Source organism: Cavia porcellus, unplaced genomic scaffold, assembly GCF_034190915.1.
Source record: "Cavia porcellus strain 051 isolate PalLab524CR breed Dunkin Hartley unplaced genomic scaffold, mCavPor4.1 scaffold_5, whole genome shotgun sequence".
Lineage (NCBI taxonomy): Eukaryota > Metazoa > Chordata > Mammalia > Rodentia > Caviidae > Cavia > Cavia porcellus.
In genome coordinates this window covers 64,060,342-64,072,794 of record NW_026947488.1, presented here as the reverse complement: position 1 = coordinate 64,072,794, position 12,453 = coordinate 64,060,342, and the positions used below count along the sequence as shown (strand labels likewise).

At 35.0% G+C, this 12,453-nt stretch overlaps 1 pseudogene; it reads left to right on the top strand.

The window, feature by feature from the left end:
* Positions 1-6,813, top strand: part of LOC100728836 (large ribosomal subunit protein uL18-like) — a 50,418-nt pseudogene extending 43,605 nt beyond the window's left edge.
* The last annotated feature ends 5,640 nt before the right edge of the window (positions 6,814-12,453 follow it).

The following is a 12,453-nucleotide window of genomic DNA, read 5'->3' as shown; positions in this document are numbered from 1 at the left end:
AAAACAACTTCTAACCCAGTTTGATGTACACTGGAAAACTATCTTTCAAAAATAATGGAGAAATAAGTTACTTACTAAAAAAGAAAAATTGAATAAACTCATGGCCACCAAACCATGAATTTATTGGAAAGTGTATTCTGGAAAGAGATAAAATGACCACAATTCCAAGGACACTATTAGGAAGAAACCACGAGGCAGAACAAGTAATTAAGCAGAAGGGGAGGGCAGGGAACCAATGACATAAAATAATATGGTAAGCACAAGCCAATACGTATCAGTTATTGGCATTGATGTAAATAGTCTCAATTCACCAATCAAAAGAAACAGACTTGTAGAATGGATCAAGAAACAAGATCCTGCAATATGTTGTCTAGAAGAAACTCATTTAACTCATAAATAAAATCACAGACAAAGTCAAAGAATGGAAAACAACACTCTATGTAATGAAAACCCAGAGAAAAGCAGCAGTAGATATTCTGTTTGCATATAATGAACCTCAAGCCAAGACTGATCAAAAAAAAGTCACCGGGGCTGAGGATTTAGCTCAGTGGCATAAGCACCTGCCTTGCAAGCAGACAGTCGTGAGTTCGATCTCCGGTACCAATAAAAATGAAAAAGACAAAAAAAAAAAGTCACCATATACTTGTTAAGGGAAAACTGCAAGAAGAGATAAAAATCATAAATATATATGCACCAAATGCTGATACATCCAACTACATTAAAATAAATATTAACAGACATTAAAAAAAATCAAACAAGCACTAACGCAATTGTAATGGGGGAACTCAGTACCCAACGTAACAATCATATTGATCAACCAGACAAAAAATCAGCAACAAAATATCAGAACCAGATCAAACCTGCGAACAAATGAAGTTAGTAGAAGTCTGTAGTGTTCCACCCCACAGCATCAGAATACACATTCTTCTCAGCTGCACACAGGATGTTCACCAAAATAGACCATATACTAGCTTACAAAACATGCTAAAGTAAATGCAAAGAAACTGAAATTATCCCATGCATATTACCAAATATAGTGCAATGAAATTGGAAATCAATGGCAAAAGAAATCTCAAGAACTTCATATACACATGGAAATTAAATAACACTCTTTTGAACAAACAATAGGTCATAGATGAAATTAAAGAAGAAATTAGACAGTTTCTACAATTAAATAATGCAGGTACAACATACTACAACCTATAGGATGCAAAGAAAGCAGTACTATGAGACAAATTTATAGTGATGAATCCACACATCAGGAAAACAGAGCAAGCTCAAACAACTTAATGTTGAATCTCAAACTTCTGGTAAAAGAAAACAAATCAAGTAAAACCTCATATAAGAGAGTATTATACAGATAAAAGCAAAAATTAATTTAATGGAGACTAATAAAACAATACAAAGAACCAGTAAATTGAAGAGTTGGTTCTTTGAAGAATTAAATAAAATTGGCAAAAAAAAAATAAATAAAATAAAATAAAATAAAATTGGCAATCCCTTAGCCAACCTTAGGGGGAAAAAGAGGCTCAAATTCATGCAGTTAGGAACAAAAGGGGCAAAATCACAATGGAGCCTGTGGAAATCCAGAAGATCATCAATACTACCTGAAGAATCTTTAATAGGGTGGAAAACACAGATGAAATGGACGGGTTCCTACCCATATATGAAGTGCCAAAACTAAATAAAGAAGTTACAAAATTTTTAAATAACCTGTATCAATCAATGAAATTGAAAATGTAATTAAGAATTTACCAACAAGGGGCTGGGGATTTAGCTCAGCGGCATAAGTGCCTGCCTTGCAAGCAGGCAGTCATGAGTTCAATCCCCGGTACCAATAAAAAGGAAAAAGACAAAAAAAAAAAAAAGAATTTACCAACAAAGAAAAGTCCAAGTGCTGATGGATTTGCTGTTGAATTCTACAAGGAATTTAGAGAGACCTAATGCCACTATGCCAAAACTCTTTAATGAAATTGAAAGGTAAGCAGGACTTCCAAAATCATTCTTGGAAGCAAGTATTACCTTGAAACCAAAACCAGAGAAAGACCAAAGCAAAAAAGAAAACTAAAGGTCAAGATCCTAATAAACATAGACAAAAAAGTTCTCAGTAAGATAGATGCAACAGAATGCAGCAAATTATCAAGATTACACACCATGACCAAATATGATACATGCCACAAATCAAGGTATGGGTCAACATATGCATATCAATAAATGTAATACAAAATATTAACAAAACTAAACACAAAAACCACATGATTATCTCAACAGACAAGGTAAAAGCATTTGACAGTCATTCATGGTAAAAAAAAAAAAAACCTGCAAAAAATTGGAGTTGATGGTCTTTACCTCAATCTAATAAAACTTTTCTGTGACAAACAGCTAACATCACAGCTAACCAAATGGTCAAAACCTCACAGCTTTCACTCTAAAGTCAGAAACAAGACAGAAGTTCCATTAAAACAACTTTTATTCAAAATATTTCTGGGAATATTAGCACAGCAATTAGATAAGAAAAACAAATAAAAGGAATAAGAATAGGAAAGACAAAAGTTAAATTATCACTACTTGCTGATGTCATGATACTCTGTATAGATGACCCTGAAAACTCCACCAAAGCACTTATAGATTTAATAAACAAATTCAGTAGTATAGCTGGGCACAAAGTCAGTACTCAGAAATCAATGGAATCCCTGTACACAAATAACAAGCTCACTGAGAGACACATTAAGGAAACCACATCTTTCACAATAGCATCCAAAAACAAGAAATGCCAAGGGATCAAGATAATGAAGAAAATAAAATATCTATACATTGAAAACTGCAGTACTCTGAAAAAGGAGAACAAGGAGGATATCAGAAAAAGGAAAGATATTCCTTGTTCATGGGTATGAAGAACCAACATAGTGGACATGGATGTACTCCCAAAAGTACAGAGATTTAATGCAATCCCAATCAAAATACTAATAGCTCATCTCACAGAACTAGAGAAAAGATTCTTAAAATTCACTTGCTGCCAGATGACTCTTAAAATAGCAAAAACAATTCTCAGCAACAAAGGCAAGGCAGGGGCATCACAATCCCTGACTTGAAATTATACTACAAAGCTACTGTGATTAAAAATTGATTAGTAATAGTGAAAAAAAGAGTTGAGGATCAATGGAACAGATTAGAAGATGCAGAAACAACTCCAAAATAATTTCAGCCACCCCATGTTTGACAGCAAGCCAATATGTTCACTGGAAGAAAATCTCTTTAATAAATGATGATGGAAAAACTGACTTTCCACATACCAAACACTAAAACCAGGTCCACATCTATCACCATGTGTTCAACTAAAATTGAAATGAATCAGAGATCTACATATTAAAACAGAAACACTAAATCTGTTGGAAGATAGAATAGGCAAAACTCTTAAAGACATAGGTATAAGCAAAGATTTCATGAATAAAACTCTGATTGCATGGTAAATAATACAAATAACCAACAAGTGGAATCTCGTTCTATTATAAAGCTTCTGTTCAGCAAAGAAATCATCAAAAGAGTGAAAAGTCAACCTACAAAGTGGAAAAATCTTTAGCCAGTTGTCCCCCAAAGGACTTACATCTCGAACATATATGAAAATGGAAAAAGTCAGAATCCCCCCAAATTTAAAGACCCAATAAAAAATGAGCATGTGAGGTGTATGCACACTTCTCAGAAGAAGAAATACAAACGACAAATAAATATATGAAAAAACATTCAACATAATTGGTCATTCAAATGATGCAAATTAAAACAATACTGAGATCCCATCTCACTCCACAAACAATGGCCATCATCAAGAAATCAACCCTTCCCCACTGTTGGTGGGAAAGTAGACTGGTGCAACCACTGAGGAAATCAGTGTGGAGGTTCCCAAAAAAAACTAGGGTTAGAGGTACTATTTAACCCAGTTATACCTCTTCTAGGTATCTTCTTGGAAGAATTAAAGTATCATACCACAGCAATATATTCATACCCATTTTAATAGCAGCACAGTTTGTAATAGCTAAGTCTTGGAAACAGCCCAAATACCCTTCAACCAATGAATGAATAAAAAAGATGTTTTTATGCAGATTACTACTCAGCCATAAAGAAGGATAAACTTGAAACGTTTCTAGGTAAATAGACACAACCTGAGATCATACTCTTAAGTGAAATAAATCGGATTCACATATGTAAATATCTCAGTGTCTCCCTGGTGTGAGAAACTGAAAGAGTAAATAAGGTCCCCAATGCACAATAGATATTGTAAAATGGGAAGAAGTTGTTCAAAAGGAAGAAGAACTAGGGAAGGAGAAAGAGAAAGAAGGAAAGGAAAATGAAAAAACAATTTTAAAAAAAGATAAAATGGAAACAAAGATGCATAAACAGGGATGGAAAGCAGGGTTAAAGGAGCAGAGAGGATTGGAAAAAAAGAATCAAATTGTATTATATACAGGTAAAAACTTCCTACAATTAATATGATCATTATGTATATCTAAACCATACCAATAAACAAAATAATAATAATACTATAAAACTTTTTTCAGAAATAGGTAAGCTGATTCTAAAATGAATATGGTGGCTGGTCACTGTGGCACATGCCTGTAATCCCGGCACTCGGATGGTTGAGGCAGGAGAACTGCTGTGAGTTTGAGGCCAGCCGAGGCTACAAAGTGAGTTCAAGGCACCCTGAACTGCATAGTGAAACTCTGCCTCAAAAAGATAAAAAAAAATAAAATTAAAATAAAAAACACAATACAAATAGCAAGGCAAAGTACCTGAAATAGCTTAAACAGTTTCAACACAAAGGAATGGAGTTAGAAGACTCACTTTGCCTGATTTTAAGCCTAATTATAAAGCAAGCTTAGTAGAAAAAAATATAGTATTTGTGAAAAAATATGAAATTGATCTATGAAACAGAAGAATTCAAAAACCAAAAAAAGAATAAAAACTCCAGAAATTGTTCCTTACCTTTTTAAATTGTAAATGTGAGCCAAGCATTGTGGCACACACTATATCCCAGCATTGGCAAAGCTGAGGCAGGAGGATCATTGTGAGTTTGACACCAGCCTGAGCTACACAGTGAGTCCAAGGCCAACATGAACTACATGGTGAGATCCTGTCTCAAAAAAAAAAAGTTTGACATTTGTTCATAACTTCAGACATGAGTCTCTATTCCACAGGTATCTACTTTAACTTCTCTAAGTTTTTAAGAATAAGACCTACTTTAAGAGATACCAAGTAAAGGCTGGTGTGGTGGTACACACTTGCAATCTTAGCACTCTGCAGACTGAGGCAGAAAGATAACTATGATTTTGAGGCCATCCTGGGCTACATAGAGAGTTCAGGGCCCACCGGAACTACAAAGCAAGACCCTGTCTCAAAAAATAAAATAAAATAAGAGATACCAAGTGAAGCTGGACGTGGCGGTCACATGCCTACAATGCCAGCACTCAGGAGGCTGAGGAAGGAGGATTTCCATGAGTTCAAAACCAGCTTGGACTGCCTAGTGATTCCAAGACAAGGATGGAATACACAGTGAGGCCCTGTCTCAGAAAAGCTGAAAACAAAAAGAATTTTTAAAAGAGTTACCAAATGAAGTTTAGAAAAAGATGAAGGAGCAAAACTGATTACTATGTAATAAGAACTGTGGGAGTAATAAACCCCAAAATGTGCAATTGTTATTGTAAAAAAAGAGAGGAAAAGAAAGTGATTTAAAGGATATAACTGCATGTATATTTAAGTGTGTAGGGTAGAAAACCATATTACTAAGTTTTTGTTGGATCATTGAACAGAACTGTTTGCAATCTCATTGTTTGAATGTCCACTTTATATGCTTTAATTTTGTAATTTGAACAACTATTTCTAAGATGATAATATGTAACCTATTAACTAGTAATTTCTTACTGTATATTTTTTCTTGAGATTCTGTATTACTTGTACCCTTTCACTGTTTTGTTTTGTTTTCTCTTTAAATAAAAATAAATAAATAAATAATTTTTTTAAATGATTACTATGCTTCAAAACACTTGGTGATCTAGGACAAAAATAAGTACAACACATTCAAATACAGGACAACAGTTCATGTAACTAACAGAGATATCACTTGTCAGATTGCTTATGCCCATATCAAAGGGGATATGATCAATAGCTCAATATACAAAAATACAGTGTGAAAGTTGGCTAACAGATTATGCAGCAGCATATTACACTGGCCTGCTGCTGACCTACAGCGTTCGCGGTAGGTTTGGCACAGGTGAGATCTATGAAGGCCAGGTGGAACTGACTACAGACGAATACAGTGGAAACAGTACTGATGGTGCCTCCACCTGGTGCCTTCACCTGCTATTTGCATGTGGGCCTTGCCAGAACTACTAACTAGCAAGAAGCACCCAGAAGGGTGCTGTGGATGGAGGCTTGTCTATCCCTCATAATACCAAATGATTCCCTGGTTATGATTCTAGAAGCCAACAGTTCAGTGCAGAAGTACATTGCAAACACATTATGGATCAGAATGTTGCAGATTATATGTGTTACTTAATAGTAGCAAATAAAGATCCTTACAATAAATAATTCTTTCAGTACATAAAGGACAATGTAACCCTAGATCCAGAGGAAAAGTAAAAGAAGGTTTATGCTTCTATACAAGAAAATCCAAGCCATGAAAAGATGCAAAAAAGAGAAGCTAAAAAGAAACGGTGGAATGACTCCAAAATGTGTGTTGCCTACAAGAAAGATCAAATAGAAGAAAAGAAAGTAGGCTTTGTCAGAACTGAGAAGTGAGGTGCTGAGAGCTACACCAAATAAATTTCCTTTGAAGATTTTTCAGATAAAGAACAATAAACTACTCATCTAGCAAAAATTACAAATGCAATTCAACTAGAAAAGATAAACAATTTTATAAATGATGCTGAAACAAATGATATCCACCTGCCCCCCAAAAAGGCAATCTAGCCCCCATTTCATATCATAAACAAAAGCACTCAAAATGAATCATATACTATAAAATCAAACCTTAGAAGAAACTAAGATAATATCTGTTACTATGCTAATTGCTGATACAAAACACCTGACACCCAAAAATAAAGGGGGAAAAGTTTATTTAGCTCACAGTTTATGGAAGTTTTAGTTCGTGATTGACTGGCTCCAAGGCACGGTGGTATGGCAGAAAGGTTCAAAGAGGAGACATCCAGGGCAAGCAGAAGAAAGTAAAGCAACAATGCAGGGAGAAAGGAGAAAGCTGCTTTCTGTTCCATAGTCCACGCAGGTTACCCACACCGGGACAGGTTAGGCATTTGCACCCTTATATGCTGTATTCAGCCATGAATCAATCACAAACTCTAGATTCAGTCACCTCTGAAAAGCCCACCCCTCCTCATGACTACATGAGGCTTTGGAGAGACATCTAGACACAAATCATAACAAATAAGATCTTTGTAACTTTAAGTGAGGGATTTCTTAAATATGATAGTAAAAGCATAATTCAAAAAAAAACTTTTTACAGCTTAAGGAAAAGATGGCAGAGGGGTGAAGAGTAGAGAAACAACCTCTTTGAGATTTAGTGTGCAGATGCTGGCACATAGCAGTGTGATGAAGAGAAGGAGAAGGGATGCAAGCAGTAGTTCCTACCTAGCCCTGACTTGCTGCATAGGAAAGGTAGCAAACCCTACAGACACATGGTGACACTGGAAACCACCGAGTCTCAGATGAAATTAAAGAAAAAAATTAGATAGTTTTTACAAATAAATGATAATATCAGTACAACAAACCAAAATTTATAGGATGCAATGAAAGCAGTCCTATTAGGGAAGTTTATAGCGATGAATTCCCATATCAGAAAAAACAGAATGAGATCCAGGTGTGGTGTTGCACTCCTGTAATCCCAGCACTTGAGAGGCTGAGGCAGGAGGATCGTTCTGAGTTCAAGACCAGCCTGGGCTGCATAGTGAGCTCAAGGCCAGCCTGAACTGTATAGCGAGACCCTGGATCTCAAAAAAAGGTAAGAAACAAAAACAGAATGAGCGCAAATAAACAACCTAATACTGAACCTCAGACTTTAGAAAGAGAAGAGCAAATCAAGCTCAAAGCTGAAACAAGGGTTGAAATTATAAAGATCAGAACCAAAATTAATTCAATGGAGACTAAGAAAAATACACAGAATCAGTGAATATGAAATCTACTTCTTTGAAAGATTAAATAAAATTGATCAACCCTTAGCCAACCTTATCAAAAAAGAAAAGACTTGAATCCATGCAATTAGAAATGAAAATGGTGAAATCTCAATGGATATTGAAGAACTTCAGAAAATCATCGATACCTATTTTGAGAACTTGTATTCTGATCAGATAAAAAACAGAAGAAATGGACAGATTCCTAGATACATATGAATCACCAAAGTTGGATCAAGTAGATTTAAAAATTCTAAATAAACCAATATCAATCAATGAAATTTAAGATGTAATTAAGAACTTACCAACAAAGAAAAGCCCAGTCCCTGACAGATTCACTACTGAATTCCACAAGGAATTTAGGGACCCAATGACCCTATGCTGAAACTCTAATGAAATTAAAAGGTAAGCAATACTTTCAAAATCATTCCTGGAAGCAAATATCACTCTGATAACAAAACCAGAGAAGGACCCAACTAACAAAAAGAGGCACAGCCAATCTCCATTATGAACATAGATGCAAAAATCTTCAATAAAATACTGGCAAACGGAATGCAGCAAATTATCAAAAAGATTATATACCATGACCAAGTAGGATTCATCCCAGGGATGCAAGGATGGTTCGATAAATGAAAATTGATAAATGTAATATACTATATTAGCAGATCCAAAGACAAAATCATCTGATCATCTCAAGGGATGCAGAAAAAGCATTTGACAACATCCAACAGCCATGCATAATAAAAACCCTGCAGAAAATCAAAATCAACAGTCTTTACTCCAATCTGATAAAAACCATCTATGAAAAACCAACAGCTAACATCCTACTAAACGGCCAAAAACTGAAAGCTTTTACTCTAAAATCAAGAACAAGACAAGGATGCCCACTATCACCACTTTTATTCAAAATAGTTCTGGCATCATTAGCCAGAGCAATCAGACAAGAGAAAGAAATAAAAGGAATAAGGATAGGAAAGGAAGAAGTCACGTTGTCATTACTTATGGATGACGTGCTATCCTACATAGAAGACCCCCAAAACTCCACCAAATTTAAAAAACAAATTCAGTAGTGTATCTGGACACAAAGTCAACACTCAAAAATCAATAGCATTCCTGTACACAAATAACAAACTCACTGAGAGAGACATTAGGAAAGCAATACTTTGCATCCAAACACTAAAATACCTAGAGGTTAAACTAATGAAGGAAGTAAAAGACTTTTACATTAAATAGTACAGTACTCAAAGGAGACTGAAGAAGATATCAGAAAATGGAAAAATATCCCTTGTTATTGGGTAGGAAGAGCCAACATAGTAAAAATAACCATATCTCCAAAATTGTTATTCAGTTTAATGTAATCTTAATCAAAATACTATTAACATACCTCACAGAATTAGGGAAAATAATCCTAACATTCATTCGGAGCCAGAGACCTAGAATACAAAAGCCATACTGAGCAACAAGACAGGAGGAATCACAACCCCTAGCTTGAAATTATGCTGCAACTATTGTGATTAAAAACAGCATGGTAATGGAAAAAAAAAACAGACCCATAGATCAGTGGAACAGATTGGAAGATGTAGAAACAACTCCAAACAAACTCAGCCAACTTACCTTTCACAAAGGAGACAAAAACCTTCACTGGAAAATAGCCTTTTTAATACATAGTGCTGGGAAAACTGGCTTTCCACATGCCAAGAATTAAACCTAGACCCATATCTCTCACTATACAATAAACTAAAATTGAAATGGATATAAGATCTAAATATTTAAACAAAAACACTCATTCTTCTGGAAGACAAGAAGAAGTAGAACTCTGGAAGACATTGGTGTAAGCAAACAATTTCTGAATAAAACCTCAAAGGCAGAGAAAATATCACAAAGAATGAACAATTGGGATCTCACCTTATTAAAAAGCTTTTGCAGAGATAGGCATGGTGACACGCCTGTAACCCTAGCACTTGGGAGGCTGAGGCAGGAGGATTGTTGCAAGTTTCAGACCAGCCTGGGCTATAAAATGAGTTTAAGGCCAGCCTGAACTGCATAATGAGATCCTATCTCAAAAGACCAAAAAAAAAGCTTTTGCACAACAAAAGAAACCACCAAGCAAATGAAAAGACAACCTACAATGTGGGGGGGGGGTGGATTGCCAGTGTTTATGACATTCATTTTTTTTTATTGATACTGGGGATTGAATTCATAACCGGTGCTTGCAAGGCCAGCGCTTATGCCGCTGAGCTAAATCTCCAGCCCTGAAATTGCCAATGTTTATCAGACAAAGGACTAATACATAGACTATACAAAAAATTGAAAAAACTCAGATACTTCCAAATTTAAAAACCCAATCCAAAAATGAACATCTGAGATGAGTACACACTTCTCAGATGAAGAAGCAAAAATGACAAACAAATATATGAAAAAATGTTCAACATCACTGGTCATTGGAGAGATTCAAATTTAAACAATGCTGAGATTCCGTCTCACTCCAGAAAGAATGGTTATTATCAAGAAATCAACCAATAACAAATGCTCATGGAGCTGTGGGGGAAAAGGAACCCTTCACTGTTGGTAGAAGTGTATACAGGCACAACAACTATGAAAATCAAAACACTGGGACTAGAGGTGCCATTCAACCCAGGTATTTCCCTTCTTTGTATCTTTATGAAAGAATCAAAAGTGTTATATCAGAGCATTATATGCACACCTATGTTTATAACAGCATAGTTTGTAATAGCTCCATCTTGGAAACAGCCCAAATGCCCATCAACTGATAAACAGATACAGAAGACATGGTGTTTTTATACAGTAAGGTACTACTCAGCTAAACAGAAGGATAAGCTTGAGACATTTCTAGCTAAAAGGGTGCACCTTGAGACCATATTCTTAAGTGAAATAAATTGGACACACAAGTTTAAATACCGCATTGTTTTTCTGGCGTGAGGAACTGAAAGTATAAATAAGAACTAAAATGTATAACAGCTATTGGGAAATGGGAAAAGAATGTTCAGATGAGAAGGGGAACAAGGAGAGGGAGGAGGAAAGAAAAGAAGGGACAAGAAAAATGGATAGAAGGAAAAACTGGGAACAAAGCTTTTGTAAATAAGATGGGGGAGAGGGGTTAAAGAAAAGAGGAATGGGAAAAAAAGAAGAAGATGTATCACGTACAGGTGCAGACCCCTTATGATGAATGTTACCATTATGTATATATAAAATGTGCTCATACTTTTAAAAAAACAAACATGAAACATTATTTGTCCTAATCAATGTCACAGGGATGTTCTTTTGTCTCATTTCCCTAGTTTCATGGATTCTGGCCCTGATTTTAATCTTTTTTATTTTAATTTTAAAAGAAATAAAACAGAAAATAAAATGAATCTAGCAGTGATAAGACAGTAGGAAATTTACAATAGTTACTATATTGCATATTGTTGTTCTCTAAATAGTTGCTCAGAGTACTAACTTTAGGCTTGCGAAGTCACCTAATTTAAATCTTCAGTCCATTTTAATTGACATTTTAAACTCTTAATTTAGTATGAAATAAAAGTTCGATTTTATTCTTCTGCATGCGAGATCCAGTTTTGTATCTCCACTCCCATGTCCAGCGCAGTATTATTCACCAAAGCTGAAATATGGAACAAACCTAGATGCTCAGGATGAGATGAATGGAAAAAGAAAATATTATATACATATATATTCTTCATAAAGAAAGAAATTCTATCATTTATGGCAACATAGGTGAAACTGGAGGGCATTTTTCTATGTGAAATAACCCAAGTGCAGAAAGACAAATACCACATGATCCCATTTATATGTGGAATCTAAAACAGTCAAACTCACAGAAAGTAGTGCTTTCCAGGGATTATAGGGGAGTGGAGGAGGGAATGGAAGATGGTGATCAAAGCATACAAACTTTCATTTAGACAGGAGAAATAGTGCTTGGCAATCTATTGCATGGAAACGTGACTATAATAAATATCAATGCATGGCATATCTCAAAATTGCTAAAAGAATAGATTTGAAGTGTTTTCACCACACAGAAAGATAAGTATGTGAAACAATGGATTTGTTAATTAAGTTGATATATATTGATATATTTACTTTTATACATATGTATAAGTGAAAAATATACTTTTTCCAGAAGATAAAAGGCAAGAGTATTTTTCATAAGCAGATCTGCACAGCAAAGACTACTAAAAAACTATTCTCTTTGAAAGAAACATACCAGATGGAAATTAGGATCTAGACAGAGACAGAAACAAGAGAGGCAAGTTGTAGATAA